The sequence below is a fragment of the Corvus kubaryi genome, unplaced genomic scaffold, assembly GCF_017639235.1.
Source record: "Corvus kubaryi isolate FWS band 111438036 unplaced genomic scaffold, C.kubaryi_AGA036_p1.0 134, whole genome shotgun sequence".
In the NCBI taxonomy this organism is placed as follows: Eukaryota; Metazoa; Chordata; class Aves; order Passeriformes; family Corvidae; genus Corvus; species Corvus kubaryi.
In genome coordinates, this window is record NW_024580668.1 from 8,554,413 (window position 1) to 8,569,381 (window position 14,969).

The window sequence follows — 14,969 nt, forward strand, 5'->3', positions numbered from 1 at the left end:
AGCACTAAGCTTCACATCTTCCACTGAACCTCCTCTGGAATGTGCTTAAGATGCATATTTCAAAAATATCTATCTAAAACTGCCCTTGGGAACCAGGTGAATGAACAGGATAGAACTAGGCACATGGTGTTGGAAGTTCAAGCCACCTAAGGGTTGAAATTTTATAAATTAAGTGAATAAAAGAGAACATAAAAAACCCCACCAAAACTGAAGTATTAAGTTGATCAATCCTCAACAACTACAATGAGTACTTGCAAATTGACTTCTTTCCCAAATTGTTGCCCAAAAGCTCAGTTATCAAGGGTAATTGGAACACTGTATCATCATCTACCCTGGGATTTGATTAGCTTCTAATGATTGTAAACATTCAGAGACTTTATTACTGACCAAAGATACAACCCTGTCCTGTCCCCGGGCCAGCCACAACCTCCTGCAGTGACACAAGCCTGACCAACAAACTCATTTTTTCCTGTTTTTCTACTCAGCTGGACCAGCAAGTTGATCCAGTTTGCAGCACATCCAATGGCACCAACACAGAGGAGGAGACAGGAACACGCAGCCAGGCTGAGCAGGACACAGCTCTCAGTCAGATGAACCCAGTCTGGAAACCATACCTGTGATCTATCAACACTATTGCTTCTGTAGGGTCCCACTGCCCAAGGGGTGACTGTAGTTCTACTGCCATGTAAGACAAGCCCAAATTACTCCCCTGTTTAGGTGACAGCTACCTGCACTTCCCTGTAAACACAGGATTACAATTAAATACTCCAACACAGCTGAAGTTGGCACCACTTTTACTATTATAATGTTAACTGACAGATTAATTTACTGGGTTTGAGAACTCTGCCCACACCACCTGATCCATAAACTATACACATGTGCAGACTCTCGAGCAATTCTTACTTGGTATCTACTTTAGGTGTTTCCAGCAGTGTCCTATTTGCAGGGGTATCAAAACAACTTGGGGGGTTTACTTCTTGTCATGCTTCCAGCTCGACAGCCATCTACTGCAGTTAAAAACAGAGCCAAAAAGTTCAACTAGAGAGCTAGAAAATTAAATAGCATTCAGGAATTGGTGAGAGATTGCTCACTGATGTTTAGTATCAGTGTACACAGTGGCTGGCTACAGGGTACTTGCAAGTATTTTTAAGCCAAAGAAAGCTTAGCAGGTTCTTTCCTCCAAGCAATTCTTTCTCTGAGGAGTTTTTTAAGGGATAAGCATTGGGGTTTACTCTTCTGAGATGACATGCATTGTTAAAGACAACTGGATTGTATCTCTTTTGTATTAGAAAAAATAAATCTGACCTTTCAGTATCTAGAGAGTCAAACTCCTCAGTTCGAAAATGCACTTAGTACATTCAAAAAGATGAGAGCTGGTGGCCATCACTCCGCAAGTACTGCCTCCAAATACACACTCATACACTTACAGCAATATAAAAATACAAGGCTGGCAAGAAACTGAAATGAGAATAAAACACATATGAATCATGGACACAACTAATTAAACATGAAAATTATCTTCACAGTCACTTCACCATTCTAAGTTAACAGTCAGCAGAACAAATTTGAGAAGTGTATTTTAGACATATGCAATCTGGGAGTAATATTTCTTTTAAACTCATGTCAGGATAACACAGCTTCCTTTCCAAGAACTGATTATTTTGGGCTCTCCTAAGTGAAGTGAAAAATGCTTAAGACTGAACACAAGCCTTGGCTGACAGCACTTAAGTGAGCCTGGAAATCTTCAAATTTACCGTGTTGGGAACTGCTGTGTAACTTCTAGGCTGAGGCTTTGGAGCAAAGCATACCTATACTCCGTCAACTCACAAGTTAAAGAAGTCAGATTTTGGCAACTTGACTCGAACTTCCTTTTGCATAAGTAATACACCAACATCTAAGCACTTGACTGTTCACTGTCAGGGGACCATGTGAAAAACACCTCAACAAATCACATCCCAGCTATTTCTTCTTTACTAACATTTAATTTGCAGAATACAATCCAAACTGCACTTCCAAAAGTCACAAGGGTGTATCAGCCACTTCAGGCACTACAAAAAAGCCACAACAATATTTGGAGCTTGATTTACAGCGATGCTGAGAAAACCCCTGTATGCACTGACCTTTTAGAGTATATGCCAAGAGTAATTACAAAATTTGGAGTTCCAGAGACTACAACAATGCAGGTTCCATTCTGCTTCTTCTGGTAATGGTATTTGCATCAACACAGAGAGCATCCACTTGAGGAAAGACAGAGAGCATCGTGTTGGCACAACAAAACCCTTTCATTAAGGAGACATCTGGGCCATTAATAACAGTCTGCTGGGGAAGGCTGCACCTTGCTAGATTGGGTTTCAAACCAAGTTCTCCATGAGGTGTTGAGCAAAAGAGAACTGGCTGCAAGCAGGACAACACAGGCCTGGTGGGTTTTGTTTACTGTGGAGTTAAAGGACCAATGAATTAGTAATGAAGGACTGACAGCTTCTTTGTAGAGTAGCAGACAATATTTTGGGGCAAGACTTTGGCTTGTCAGGTTAAACATAAAAATGCTTACATAGAGCCCTCTCTCCTGAGCTCACTGCTGTTCAAATGACTTTTCTAACTTGCTTCCCAGGACAAGAACATAAATGTAAAACTATATTGAGGAGAAAAAGAAACACAACAAAATGTTAGGTTGCCAGAGCATCTGGCACATTAATACGTGCGGTAACACCAGCAGCACACGTTCATTACCACCTTGTTAGCAGCTACAGGCAAATCTTCAGCAAGAGCCCTCTCAAAGTAAACCTAATTCCACTGAGAACAGCAGGATCCTTTACCCTCCTCAGACAAACTCTGCCCTGCACTCTCCAGGCTCTTCCTAGGCAGAGAGCTGCCATCACCATCAGGAATGGCAAGTGGCTCGTAAGGAACTGAACACGCCTTCCTTTGGAGCATAAACCAGGTAAAAAACTGATGTCATGTAAGCTTAAGGTTAATGGCTGAAAAGCCCTGAAGCCCACCATAATCAAGAAAATGTTATTGGATGCATGATTAAAATCAGAGGATGTCCACCATTTGATGGCAAGATCATCTCACCTGTTTCTACCCTTCAGAAATGAAGTGAATACAGGCAAAACCCCCCAAACATTAAAGATGATTTGGCCTCTGGAGAGGCGAGGAAGAGGAGAGGTCCCCTACAGGAGCCTTTCCAGTCTTCAGAGCAGTTACAAACTTACTGGCAACTTAAAATCAAAAAACACACTTAAGAAAACATATCCAGGAAATGTAAGATCTTGAACATGCAAAAAATGTGTCCCTAGTTCAGGAATCCATGTAAAAGACAACACATTTCACAGCCAGCATGTTACCATACAAGTACAACTACATTTTCAATCAAAATCAGTCCTTAAACATCAAGCACGGTCAAGCACAAGCTCAGTTTTTCATGCAAGATCACTTGTGCCTACAAGATGCCCAAACAGCCTTTGTGCATCAACTCATAGACTTTTGAAGAGGTGGATCTAATTTTAGCACTCAGGTCTCTTACCTCAGGTGGGAGGCAGGACAAGCAAGGCCGACTGACCTTCCCTGCCACCCTTCCCTACCCTTCCCTGTCGCACAAAGCTCTGAACCCGGCAGGAATTCCTGCTGGATATGGGATGTGCCATCGCTCCAGATCACAGCCCCATGTGAATTTAAAAAGTGCTGATTTTGTCAGGCTCTACCAGGTGCCTGCACCAGGCGCTACTGGGGTGCCACAGGGAAGGTTGAAGGTCTGTCCTGGGCTGCTTCCATCCAGCTCCACCACAGACCCACAGCAGGACCTGTCTGAGGCTTGGTGGCACCTCTGTCAAAGGGCAAAATCCAGCATGGCAGGAAGGAAAAATGAGAGAGAAACAGCCACAGCTCCTGGAGAAAACAGGCTGGAGCTGGTTCTCGTGACAGGAAGGAACTGTAGGCTGCAGAGAGCCCACACTGGAGCAAGGGAGAAGCGTGAGGAAGGAGTGGTAAAAAGGAAATGCACACTCTGACTGCAGTCTCTCACTCCCCTTCCCCCTGGGTGGGGCAGAGGAACTGGGAATGTGGGAGAGAAGTTGAGCCTGGCAAAGGGGGAGGGCAGAACTGTTTTAGTTCTTGCCTTTGCTTCTCACCATCCAACGCTATCGTAATAGGCAATAAATTAACATTCCCCAAATCGAGTCTGTTTTGCCTGTGATGGGAGATAGTAAGTGATCTCCCTGTCTTAATCTTGACCCATGAGCTTTTTTATCTTATTTTCTCCCCTGACCTGTTGAGGATGGGGCGTGGGCAAAGAGCCGGGACATCCAGCCACAGTCAACCCACCACACATGCAAGAGTGTTTCTTATTCACCTCAGGGTTCCGAATGAAGAATACACTGTAGCTGGAAGAAATGTAGCAAACCCCATAAATTTCCTTTCCAATAATCTGCCTCTGTTCAAAATCTGCTTCTTTTTCAATATGTTCTGCAAGAACATAAAATCTTGCCATTTCTCCAACTAACCATAGAACAGCTGAGATCAAATCTTACCAGTGAGAAACAGAACTGTGTTACCATGGCCTGGAGTCTGCAGGACATGCCAGGGCTCCCCCTGTGACATAAACACCTTCACCACAAAGTTGTTGGGCACTTGTTTCCAGCATTTATGTTGTTTGGTGCAGTACTCACTTCTCCTTCCCGAATCTCTAACACCACTGGAGTCCTAACACTGAATCACCACTTCTGTCATAGACATCTACTGCAAACGCTCTTCCTGAGCAAATTTTTGGGTTGTACTAAAGATAGGGGAAGAGTAAACCAGAAAGCCCTCAAGAAGCAAGAGTGCTGCTGCTGCAGGGTCAGCAGCTTGTTCCTTAAAGGAGACTGAAATCCTTGCTTCACTCTCCTCTGGATTGTGATGGCTCCTGCTCCCCCCATCACACCAAGCTGTTGGAAATGGAAGTACTGGAAGGACAAGAGCAGAGTTAAACTCTTGTTACTGCAGCAAAAGGCTAAATGAGGACACCACACCAGTCTCTGAACACTGGAATAACTTTCTGTTGGGAAAAATGACTTGTCAAGACACTGATGTGGCAGAAACACCGTGATCTCCGCTGGAAGGTTCGAGCTGCAGATATTCTCTAGCAGCTTTTTCATCCAAGTCTTGGATTCAATTCGTTTAACACTGTACAAAAGCCATCAGTAAGCAGAGTGTGGCTTTCTTTTTTACAATCCAGTTCCTCCTCCAACAATCACCAGGACACAGTACGTGCAGTTCGGAGGAGAACTGAGCGTCAGCCTGGGTACTGCTGCGTGTCAGAGCTCCTCCTCTGGAGTCCTATCGAGTGACTTTCCTCCTCAACATGTTCTAATGAATTCCACTGAAGCCTGCAGGTAAAATCCTTCCCTGAGCATTTTGTCCTAATTGATAGCTTTAGAGCCTTCCTTCACACGACTTCAGCTGCTTCCCAGACCTTTATTTTTCTCCTTTTTTCTAACTGTCTCCAACGGGAAGTTGCACTTGGTTTTTTCACTGTACGTTTCTCTTAAAACTGACATCTCTGTATTGTAATGAAGGAACCCCTGGGTATTAGTGACAAATTAGTCACCAGCTAAAGAATATTTTCTTTTCATTTCTATACCAGGTGGAAGATATTAAAATCTCTAGAGGAATTTCACCTACTCTACTACAATAAATCATCACACAATTTTCTTTAAAGTGACTTAATTTTACTACTTCTAAAACTTCATCACCATTAAAATAATCCTGTGAACTTGGTCAGGGAGACTTTATCATAAACAGTATGTATTTAATTATACTTTGAAAATTAATGCGATTTCACTTTCATACTTTAAATGGTATTTTTAAAATATGGAATTATTCCTTTCTGAGAAGAAAACCCATGTACCTACCACAGGTAGAAATTAGCAGAAAAATATTTTCCCTTCTTTGTTTAATTATCTACTAAGGAACAGTATTTTAAAAATCTCCGGAAGATCCCACACAGTCTGTAAGAAAAGGAGAAATATTGCACTCACTATTCTTTGTTGAAGAACTTGTAAAGTAGCAGCCAAAATAGAGGGGAAAAAACCCTAAAAACACTTAGATAGCTCTCTGAAGCCACAGGCAAAATATTCAGTGAAAGCAGAGATCTACCATTTTCCTTTTTCTAGAAAGCAGTAATATTTTAGTAGTAATGTATTATTAAAAAGTTGATACTCAAAATGTTAACTTTACAACCATGCAAATTTTGTGTCATTTCAGTGGGGTTTTCTACTTATAAGACAGGTAAATTTCTAGTTTAGAATTAAAGCTAAATACTACACAAGTGGCTTACAGCTTCTGATTAAATGGCTTCACTTACATTTATGTGCTCTTAATCATCAGTTAAGTTAATTTTTTAAATTATAATAGCTCCATTAAGTAACCCAGCTGCAAAAGAGTTCATTTTACAACTGAAAGTAACACCAAGACCAAAGTTTAAGAGTCCTGCCCCACCAGCAAAGGGAGGGTGGAAGTGCATCTATCAATAAATACAGCACACTAAGTCTACATCCAATAGTTTCTTCCTCTATTTGCCACGAAAAGAGAGAGCAGAAGATCAATTAAAAAGCAGAAATGTAAAACCAAAGCGTTAAATACTACTAGATATTTAAGATCCCACAGTGTTTCCTACAAGTGCAGTGCATCACTCCCCTGCTTCTCCCAGGGGAGTTCCAGCTCCAATAATTACTTTCTGTCTGCTCATAAAGTTCAAGTTCAAAACAATATTCATTTTCCACTTCCTGTCCTAAACCAGGGCACAATGCTTCTGTGCATCGTTAAGCAACCATCCTGCTCCACCACAGACATGGTTAAACCACTGTTGTGATTAAATAATCCTGATCTGTGGCAGGGGGACTGGGGAAGAAGAAGCCCTTGGCTTTAAGAAGAAAAGCAACAAGCTCCAACATCAACGCATCTGACTTTTAGCAGCAGCATCCTTTATTACATTCAATTAGAAATCAAGCATTTGCCTCCACACCCAACCCCTAATTTGCAGGGGGGCATAAGTGGTGTTTCAAAACTAATCTAGCCCAGAAGTTTTGCTGCATCTCAAATATTTTACAGAAGACTCACTTGGCTTCCTCAGTCCCCCTCCCCATCTATTTCTCTTCCCCAAATTATATTCATCTGCTGCAGTGAACAGGAAGGATGGTTGCCAAACAAACAAAATGAAATCATACATAATAGGCAGAATACGCCTTCCTTCAAACCACAACTCGAGAGTTTTCAGGTGAAGAGACACTGAAGAGGGAAAGACAGCAAAGGTCTGTGAAAGTGGTTATACAGAAATCTTACATTGCCTCGTACAGGGTTACACACATTTACAGCACTGCTGAATGATTATGTATTTCTGGTCAGAGACCTCAGCTTGCCTCTTATTCAGACAGAAATGAATTTTATTAAAAACAGGATTCCTCTAATGTAGGTATTTACACAACAGGCCACCAAGACTAAACAGAGTAAGGAGCTCATAATTTTATTTCAATAAATAAAATGAAAAATCGTGTCTGTCTTGTTTTCCTGCTGCACACCTAACTCCACCAACACACTTAGGAGTACCAGGTCAGAGGAGATGTGATCCCAAGGACTGAGTTGTATCACTGCAAAGTTTTGGTGCAGCAAACAACAACCACTGGTACCAAAAGGGCTGTGGTACTTCCCTCTCAGGGACCTTCCCACCCAATCCAGCTTTTTAACTGCTGCTGGAAACCTTTGCTGATTTGCAAATAGGCCTTTGAGCATGGACAGCACAGAAAGACGTTGATTCCCACTCCCATTTTGCAAGGCTCAGGCACTGAAGAAGTCAGCTGGACTTGCATCGGCCCCAGTTACAATGGGATTTAAAAAAAAAAAGTTTAAATATGCACTTTTGCAACAAGTACAGAAGGTTTAAAACTGCTCCCACTCAATAAGGGTCCAACCCTTATTTGAGTGAAATGATTGGGAACTTGCAGTGAGAGCACGACTGGATCTAATACATTTATGCATAGTTGAACACAAGGAACGAGAAAATTTATGTATTTTGCTACAAGCATTAAGGCTGACTTACTTCTAACTCTATCTCAGTGAAGAGGAGTAGTATCAACACAGCACTTACCAAATGTAAGCTAGCAAATGCCATGGGTTTATAAATTCAAAAATAAAGTCCAGCCTACCAAAAAAAAAAAAAAAAAAAAAAAAAAGAAAAAAAAAAGAAAATTTGGATACAGTGAAAATAACATTCACATGTTTTACTTTAAAAAGTGGCGTGTTTCAGAAAAAATTGTGCTTTTTAGTTTGTTAAAGGGTGGAAAAACCTCTTTTTCGAATAAAAAGTATTGCTCAATTTTAGACAAGATTTTGTCTTGCTTCAGCCACAGTAGTGGGGAAAAATAATAAATTTACATAGTTTACAAAAACAAAGTACACATTGTCAACATTTACTGAGAGTAAAGTATTTTGTAAATACATTTTGACCTTACTTAGAATCAAAGAATTGTCAAATAGTTGCAATTAAACTCTAAGGATGGTAACTGAGCACCGAAGAGCAGTCGCAAGGGGAATCAAAACCAGTGATACAGATCTATATTCAAAACTGATCAAAGTTATTTCCAAGTAGCTGTAGGACAATTACACAGCAAACAGCCAAATCAAATATGCCATCAAAAGACACGATTTGCAATAGATGTAGAACTTGTCTTTAAGACAGCTGATGAGCCTCCCTGGGTGGTGCACAAAGTTGTAAATAACTGTGGCCCCCAGACTGCTTTGCTTACTCAACCTATTTAAAAATCAAAAACATTTCAGATGCCTGCCCCACTTTCCCCTCACTGTTTCTTGTGGGTGCCTGAGTAATCCTAGAGGCATTTCCAGCTTTTAAGGCATTTGCTAAGTTTAAGAAACATTCCCCACACCCCCCTTTGTTTGGAAGTACCTGGCTGTCCTGCTCTGGGTGAGTTTCTCTGTGAAGTCTGCCCTTTCCAGCATAGACAGAGGCATCAGTTCTCTGTGGGTTGACCAGTTACTATCTGGGCTGACTAGTATTAAATAATTTTCTTTATTTAGGATTATTTTTTTATTTAGCTGGGCTGCTTTCCTTCTTAAAAGCAGGGATGGCAAATGAGAATTTCTGCACGACAAGACTGAATGTCTAGAGTTAGGTGTTCAAGCCAACAGCATGAACTTACCCATTTTCTCAAACCCTTCTGCACATCTAAGAAGGGGCAAGTAAATCTGGAACTTCTTTGATTACTGCAACCCATAAAAGTAGGAGCCCACAGCCAGGAGCAGGCAGCAGAGAGAAACCCTGTTTGCAGAGGGACATGGCTCTGGTCGAGCTTGAAGTCTGTAATGCTGATTTATGTAAAAACATTCCCGAAGAAGTCTATTATAGTTAAAATAACTCAAGACTTCCATTTTCCTGAATTATTAAGAGGTGCTGCAGCAAAGGCAAGTTGAGGTTCTACCATTAATCAAATTCCTCTCCCAAAAGCAGAGGGGAGATGAATGACACCAGCATTTCATGCAGCACTCACACAAAGACATGGACGTGAAGAAATCTCAGGTTTGTAACCAAATACTTTAAACCTTCACTTCCTTAAGGGGAAACCAGCTGGGAATAAGTTAGAAGTGGGCTATCATCAAGGAAGTTTCTAACATCTGAACAACAAACTTCAGTTCTACCAATCTCTGTGCATCAATAACAAACCCTTCACCTGCTTTTCAAATTGCTAAGGCCCAATTCATATCCAGGCTCTCACAGCCTCGAGCCCATTTTCACTCTTTGTATTCAAACCTGGCAGCAACAACAACAAAAAAACCCCAGCAGTCTTGCAAATAACAAAATCCCACACCCCAACAAAAACAAGCACCCTGCTTCTACCAAATAAATGTCAGTCAACAAAGAGGCACAGATTTCACAATGGCTGAGGTCATCCCCTTTAAGTCATTACGGTTTGTGGGTGAGTTTTCCTGGTGGTTTTAACATTGGTTTCTGTGATTGCAGCTATGCTTATTTATGCATTTAAGGCGTATGATCTAATACAGTTAGGTTTAACTACTTCATTCTTTTGACATTCTTTCCAAATTATAAAAAGGATTCTTGGTGTTTTCACTGCCTTGGTAAAGCAACAAAATTGCTGTCCACATAATTTCTTAAAAATACAGAACAGAGTAAGTACTTGTTGAAAATAATTCAAAGAAAAAAACCCTACCCCAGACATTCCCTCCTCCAAGATAACACTTATTTTTGTTCTCTCTCTCTCCCCTTCTGAGGGAACTTACTATTTTTTTAGAAATAGATGTTTTGCTGGCTTTTTAAAAACAATGTCCAGGCCTTAAGAGTGATTCAGCTACAACTTATAATCAACACAGTAGTTCAGCTTATTTTTTTTAAGCCCTTCTATTTTTACTGTTGTGCTTTTTAAAAACTGCACATTTGCGGTATGCTTCAGTCCCATTGCATCTTGCACAGCCCTTTGAATTCTACAATAATGCTCATTTTATTCAATGCCTTTTGGTTATTATCTACCAAGGATCCTTGCTTGATAAAAATCAAAGAAGGCAATTTTCTACCTTTTTCTAATGGAAATTTAAATTATCTTCTCCCTCCAAGGCACAAAAAGCCCAAAGAGCACCCACCATTCAAATCAGGCTAGAGAAATTCACTGACTTGTAAGAAACATTCAGAAACATTTTCAAGAAGATGAAATGAGAATTAAAATCGTGCATAGAGATGAGTGTGCGCATCTCTCTCCCAATACTGCGTGCAATGCATGGCTATTAGCTTGTATACAGAAGTCATACTAAAATATTTTAAGTAACCTTGTCAAACTTGAGGCCGTGGGTACTTCTATATTTCTGTAGTCCCTGATACAGTTTGGTATGTCCAAGCATGTTCCTAATGAGCAGTAGGAAGAGCGGAGAATACCCCACAAGCTCTGTGGAGAGAGAAGGGCCCCATCCTGCACTGCCCCTGCAGATGAGGTGCCACCTCTCGCAGCTCAGCTCAGCACCACCACCAGGTGCAGCTGTCCTGAGTCCAGCTCTGACCCAGCCACACCACACAACAAAACATTATTCAGTGGCACACAAAACACTCTCAGTTCCCAAGCCATCAGACCTCCCCATCTCCCCGATTCTGTAAAATACCTCCATTACAGCCAGGCACTCTGGGCACCACAACAATGTCCCTGGCTCCTCTCTTCCTTCCTGCTCCATCCTTTCCAGGCCGCTTTTTCTAATCGAACCCCAACTAAAACAATCCTCCACAAATTACAACAAACCTTCCTTGAAATTCCCCATAAACCTCACCGCAACCCTGCAGCAGACGTCTGGCTTTCCACAGAGCCTCTGTACGTAAACACCAGGGAAAATACCTCAGCACGGCACTAATGAAGCGTTTTCCGGACACAGCAGAGGTGACAAACAGAATGAGAGCAAAGCCAAGATGCCATCTCGACTTCAGGCAAACAACCTCTTCTGACCTCTGGCAGCTCCCACACACTATTAAACAAAAAGTATTCTCTCCATGTTAATGAACCATGTACAATCTAACAGATAACGCTGATGTTAAATAAACATGTTTATGTGTGACTCCTAATGCCAGGACTTAGGCAGCTGCAGACAAATAATTTTAAATGGGAAGGATTATGCCCATGTAATCTTTCTCATCTCATTTTACACATCTTTGAAATAATTAAAATACATAATTAAAGCACAAGCAGAAAGACTGAGTGAAAAGAGGTTTGACTATTTTAAATTAAATATTCACTCTGTGACACGCTTGCTGGAACCATCTCTGCAGTGAACATTATTTTGGATCCAATTTTCCTCTCACACCTCTTGCAGCAGTAAATCAAGAGCAACTGAACAGCCTGACAAAGAAGGGAGCTGGATTGGGTTTTGAATGCTGCAATGAAAAAATATTTCACACGAATGCTAAATCTTTATTCCTTCTTTCTCCTCTATCCTGCTTAAAACCTTGGGTAGCACCAAATCTACCTGCAAATGGCAGCACCTCCAGGCCCCAACTGACCCAACCAAGAGGAGCAATTACTTGCATCCTAATTGAAGGGCTTATCCTCACCTGATTAAAACAAGGTGTTTGTTAAACATCATTACTTGAGTTAAGATCTGCAAATAAAGATGAAGTATTGTTTTAAGAATTTGACTGCCATGAAACAATTGTTTTCTGATGGGATCTCTTAACGAACAGTCCCAACCATGATGGTCTTTCTGGCTTTCCAGCAGAAAAGGAAAGAGATTTGACAAGTTCTCCCTATTCATATCATATCAAAGTGAGCAAAATGCCAAGAGGTTTGAGTACTTACTCTTGGGTTTTTTGTAGACATATACTAAAATTAAAAAAATTAAATCTTGTATTCTGTACTAAATTAAGCCACCAAAAAAGAAGGGCATATTTAAACCTGAATGGCTTTACTTTAGTATATACCATTGTTTATAACACCGAATATATTTTTTGTTCCTAACAATTTTTCTGTCCTGTGCAGTACAATGTGAAATTTAATGAAAGGAAACTGAATGTTAATCCAGGAGCCTCCACCATGCACTAATCAAATTTATGTTGCCACTGCTGTGAAAAATACACAGGTACAGGGCAACTATACACTGGAAACAGCGGTATGAGATTTCCCTCCTTGGTCTACCAAATGATCCCTCCACTTACAGGATTTATTTCAATTCTTCATATTAAAACTGCAGTGTTCCACGGCTTATGAAAAGGATTTGAATTTGCAACTTCGTTTAACAGTTTGTCCCGAATAAAAGTTACTTCAGTCAGGCAAAATTAACCCAAAAATATTTTCTTAGCATTCTAAGAACTTCTGCTTGTTTTCACAGATTTGTAAAAGCATTTTTCACTGCATAAGTAATCTTAACAATCATTTCCACAGATTAGGTCTAACAACCTGTGAATTTATTGCAGAAGGAATTTACTGCAAGGAATAATTAGTCTTCAGCACTGTTCATGCTTGTTCTCTGGCTGAAGACACCTTAAGACCATCTGGTTACTGCAAAATTTGGCACAGAAGAAACAAATCTTACTGAAGAGAATTATAGCTGATTTCAGAATAGCTGTTGTACTATTACACATCATAAATAACAGTTGGGAAGACAGCAGAAAATTACTAATGTCTTTAATTGTTTTCTTTGTCAGCAGTGTGTACATACACACACTGACACACAAATACAGCCACGCAGACTTCAGCGCGATGCCTCGCAGGCTTGAAGTTAAACATGCAACTAATATTTGCAGGATTAATAGGTAAATTTTTAGGAAAAAAAAAAAAGAAAAGCACATAAACCAGCTACGCACAACAACACAGCAACACATGAGACTCTTTAAGTGATATTGTGAGATCAAGTTCTTTGTGTGAATACCTGAGTTTAATTCCTTCTTATAATTCAAGGCATATTCGCACACACCGTGGAGTTGAATATGGGGCTTATTGTTGGAGGGGGAGTTATCAACAACATTTTTATTCCTCCCTAATGAAGCTTTTCTAATGGAACCTAAGACTGCCAAGGTTGTGAGGTATTTGAAACAGGAACCCGTTTCAAAAATTTCAACCAAATAATGGTGATAAGATTAGCGAGTCATGGGAATCGAGTCTCCATGTACTATTTTAAAAGAAAATGAGCTGAGGGGAGTGGGCTAAACAAAGCAAACCAAAACAAATCGATGAGCGTAAACCAAAAGCATACACCACTTGTTATTTAGCCAAATGTTTTGACCTGCTAGTGAGTGAGTAGAAGAGGCACAAGAATTACGTGGACAATTTGACTCCGTAACTTCACAACTCAATTTTACACCATACATTTACTTAAACACTTTCTAAATTAAGGGGTTTAAGTTAGAATAATTAAGTCAAATTATCAGCTGCTGTACCATTTCAAGTGAATTTTCAAAATATGCTTTAAAAGTTTCTGGAATGTCTCCAAAGCTGAGAGTACTGATTAATTTCAAGGCATTTGTACTGCAAGTCTTTCCTACCTGCATGTGTTACATCGGAGGCCACACGATGCCTTCAATTTCAAAGTAGAAATAAAAATTCAGCTTTATTAAGGAATAGAAAGTTTCTCCGCGTAAAAAAGGATGATGAGAAAGAATTTATCCTCTGTGAAGCAACAAGTAACAAAATAATGCAACGCTAAATATATGAAACTATCTCAGAAGCATTAGTGTAGACACAGAACAACTAGTTTAAACGTATGCCATCTTTTGTGGACCAGATTGCCCTAATACACACAGATGTGGACTAGCATAAGGAAATTTAGACATGCTTTTTCAATAAATTGGGGGAGAGGAAGGGGAGGGACCCTTCCACGGATGGCACTGCAGAGATAAGAAATTCTCAGTAAATTAATAAAGCCCACAAGAGAGACTAAACAATAAACCATTCCTGCCACTGCCTTTAACAGCGCTCAGGGATGCGTGAATTTCATACTGCGCTGAACAAAATTTCTGTTAATATTTGATACAGACCAATAAACTGTTTATTGGTTCACTACATGTATTTTAGTAATCACAACGTTATACAACAGAATATATCATTATTGGAAATGTCTGAACAACAGTAGCTGTACACCATGAATTATTTCCTTTAGAGGCCATTCAGTGGGCTCAAGCACAATTTAACACTCAGAAAAGTTTACTTAAACTGCATAAATCACACACAAGTTTTCCTCATAGAAGCAGCCGCGGGAAAGCGCAGTGGCTCATTTTATTTAAAGGCGCGCTTCAGCTTTTAAAATAATTAATAAGCGGGGCTCGCTTGACGGTAAAATCGAACCGCACGCTGCGCAACAATTAACTCCCTCTGCTAATTCTCCGTAGCAACTCCGCACGTAGGACCCCCCGCCGCCGCCGCGCTGCCCCGGAGCCGCTCCGCGCCCGCGCTCCTCCAGAGCCGACCCCCGACGGGCTCCGGGGCTCCGCGCCCCCC

At 40.7% G+C, this 14,969-nt stretch overlaps 1 protein-coding gene across 3 annotated transcripts in view; it reads right to left on the reverse strand.

Annotated features, from left to right (window-relative positions):
* EYA2 (EYA transcriptional coactivator and phosphatase 2) overlaps positions 1–14,103 on the reverse strand; it is an 84,976-nt gene extending 70,873 nt beyond the window's left edge. The window contains exon 1 of one of the 3 annotated variants that reach the window (XM_042049420.1): positions 14,018–14,103. The gene's annotated coding sequence lies outside the window, so the exon portion shown is untranslated. The remainder of the gene's footprint in view (positions 1–14,017) is intronic. The other 2 variants (XM_042049401.1, XM_042049412.1) reach the window with 2 other exon arrangements.
* Between the last annotated feature and the right edge of the window lie 866 nt (positions 14,104–14,969).